The sequence below is a fragment of the Curcuma longa genome, chromosome 11 (genome assembly GCF_044706935.1).
Source record: "Curcuma longa cultivar G26 ecotype Majalengka, Jawa Barat chromosome 11, ITB_CL_G26_1.1, whole genome shotgun sequence".
NCBI lineage: Eukaryota > Viridiplantae > Streptophyta > Magnoliopsida > Zingiberales > Zingiberaceae > Curcuma > Curcuma longa.
In genome coordinates this window covers 20,171,416-20,174,880 of record NC_133871.1, presented here as the reverse complement: position 1 = coordinate 20,174,880, position 3,465 = coordinate 20,171,416, and the positions used below count along the sequence as shown (strand labels likewise).

The following is a 3,465-nucleotide window of genomic DNA, read 5'->3' as shown; positions in this document are numbered from 1 at the left end:
TGTCTTGATTCAAACTAATTATGGTCACAAATGTTGAGAAACCTCTCTGGAGATCGTAGTCGTTTGCAGCGATTAACTCGAGAAAAATAAATTCCTTCAGATTATTGAATGAAGAGACAGTGACCAGACCACCTGATTGTCTGATTGACGGCGCCGAAGCTGCAGATCATGCGTGCTTCACCGAACCAATTATGAAGAAAATATGAATTATTAAAGTCAGACAATTGTTTCAAAGTAAATTGAATAATACTACTTTGAAGTTTATGTACACAGTGCAGTAGCTGCTTGCTTGAATGTATTATGAGGATTCGACATAATTAAAAAACCAAAACAATCAGTTTCAAAGTTTGGCTTGTGTTTTTATTAGTTTGTTTTATTTGAAATGATAAAAATGTGTTTCTCCATAAAATCCAGTCAATTAACTGTGTTTTTATTAATGAGTTCTGATGCATAAATGTCACGCGACGCTTGTGTACAAAGAGCCAACAAGGAGGCAGGCAAAGGCGTGAAAGAAGACACAGTGCGTTGGACACACACACGGAAAGAGGTGTGTTGGCCATCTTTTTATTAAAAGGAAATTATTATGAGTTCATTTATTCTTTTGGCAGGTTCCTTGGCAGAGACGGATGGTGCATGGATCTTCTACCTATCAGCATTATTAAAAATTACATTAAATTTTATTCTCATTAAAATAATTTCTTTTTATTATTTTTTTGGGTTAGAGATTCGGTTTGGACTAAGTTGGTGTGATACAAAAAAAAAAAAGCTGAAATTTTTGGGCCCCAATTGGATTTGGGCCGCAAATTGGATGCCATTTCTACCCACGCCGACACTTCATAGTTTGAGTTCACGGCCAGGAACCAAGCTAGACCAAGTGGCCGCCGAGCCTGATCGTCGCAAGTTCACCAGCAGCTTTCGAACAAGCGACTGCCGTGGATAGGATTGTAAACAAATCTAAGATGTTCAAATTCATATGATAAGGTAATCGGATCAAATCAAATTAAATCAAATTTAAAATGAACTAAGTCATTGAAATAATTAATCAAACTTTGTTTGATTTCTTTTTTTTGAGTTTGAGTTTAGTTCAAATTTGATTCATTTAAATATTATCAAGCTAAGTCACTTGATTGTTTATAATTTTTATATTTTAAATTTATTTAGTGGGTCATTAAGTTTGATAATATAAACTTATTTATTTATTTTAATTTTTTTATTTAACATGTTGATAAGAATTTTATTGATGAATATTGTTCACGAACATTATTCATGAATATTAATGAGTTGAATATATATATGTTCAAATTTATTTATTTAATTTAATAAATTATTTAAATTTATATTTAATTGAACTAATAATATAAATAAACTTTTACTAAATTAAATATTAAATTTATTTATGAATATTTGATTTATTTACTACTAATAGGGCTTGCAAGCATGCCTAGGATAGAGGGTGGAATTGATATTTTACGAGATGGGAGAAAAAAAATCACTTCGTCTAATTTTAGATGGATCAAAATCTAGCTAGATGAATTATGAATTCATATTTTTTACTATTTGTTCATTAATGATCTCCCTTAAAGATCTCTTTCATGTACATAAATTATTTATACTTATACTTATTATTAAAAAAATAGGTACTATACCTTTTATATTTAATTAAAATTGAGTAAAATCTAAGCATCTTAAATAACTCCGAACATAGATTTCTTTCTATATTTATTATTGAAGGTTACGCTTGTATATTTTATATAATTTAAAAAAAAAATCATAGGAGATGTACTAAATAATTATAAAATGCATCTTTTTTAGATTTTTTTTGGGCACCAATCACTTTCTTTGGGTAATTAAAAGGAGCCTAATATTAGAGGTTTAGGCAATCGACCATTAATTTCCACTGTGGAAGTTATCATTTTGTTGTTCCTTTCCATGTAGTGGTTCAGTTGATGCTTGCTTCTGGAGAAAACAACAACAACAGCTACCTAAACGTATTGAATAAGAATGAAAATATTTTTTTGTTTTTATATTTGATTTACAAAAATATTACAAGTAATATATAAGAAATATATTTTTATAATTGTTAAATATTATTGATGTGAAAATTTTCACTTGTCCGCGAAGTGGACCGTTGTCGAGGCTCCAACACACCGATTACGATATATCCACTAACTTCCAACTTTATCACAAAACACAGAGAGAAGTCAAATTCAGAGAGACAAAAAGAGTTTAATTTCGACATCAATCACTTTGTTTGTGAACCACTGCTTCCTTGCTGATGGCTTCCTTGCTTAGAGAAGAAGATTAAGATACGCCTCACCTGCTTTCCTCCACCAACCTCTGCTTACTTTACAAGCCTGCTGGCTGCTGGCACGGCCAGTTCATGGAACAAGGTAGGATGGTCAGATACCCATCTCAGTCAACCACCTCAATGGTTAGGTTTCACTGACTGCTACTGCATCTTTATTAAACTTATCAAGATGTTTTTCTTTTTTGATCATGAGGTTGGCAACAGACAGCATTCAGGTTCCTCGGGAGGTCAATAGATAAGAAGGAAGCAAACTCCTCCTGAGAGAGGACGGCGAAGAGGAGGAGATCAAAGAAGAGATGGCGAACAAATTGAAGCTGTTCCGAAACGCCGGCCAGACGCAGCGATTCAGATTCGTTATGCTTGTCGTAGGATGCTTTGTTGTTTCCATGACCTTCATAATGATCTCCAGGCCTTTTACTTTTCCCAGTTGTGAGTTCCTTTTGTTTTTTGTCTACGAGAAATTAGCCGGTTATGAAAAAAAAGTGTTTTTTTTCTCAACTTAATCTTGATATTGTTCCAGTTGGCTCAAAGTTGGGAAATCAGAGATCAGGTAATTCTCATGATATTTGTTGTTGTTTGGTGTGAATTTAATCCTAGAATAGCGGTTTTAAAGCTCAAGTTTGAGTTTCTGATGCATAGATGTGGAGGGAGAGAAGTAGCTCCTACTCTAAGAGATGATGCTCGGGCTTCTAAGCAATTAGGTGAGGATCTTCACTAGATCCGACTCAACTCATGATGGATTTCAAGTATTTATCATGTTTTTCTGTTAATAAGATGAACTCCTAAATCAGTAAAATGGTCATAGATTTGCTTCCTGTTACAGAAAAGAATGAAGAAGGGAATCTCCAGGGGAAGGAGGACGATGAAGTGTTAGGTCTGTTCTTGGACTTGGTTGCAGGTTACTGAGCTTTTTTGCTAATTTTTAACTTCTTACAGAGAGTACAAGTGAAGCAGAGGAGGAAGGCACAAAGAACGGTGGCAACTCGGTTCAAGATGCAAATGATACTGTTAATGATCGGGTGGAGAACAAGGCCAACACACCTGAGCAACCAGGTGCCTTGATAGGGATCATCACGATGTTATTGCGATTTTTGAGATCTAGTTTGACCACACTTTGATTCGCTAAATCTGAAGTTGGATACGCTATTCTTATCTTG

General features: G+C 33.9%; 1 pseudogene; it reads left to right on the top strand.

The window, feature by feature from the left end:
• The first annotated feature begins 2,251 nt into the window (after positions 1-2,251).
• The window catches only part of LOC141840527 (alpha-1,3-arabinosyltransferase XAT3-like), a 3,041-nt pseudogene continuing 1,827 nt past the window's right edge, over positions 2,252-3,465 (top strand).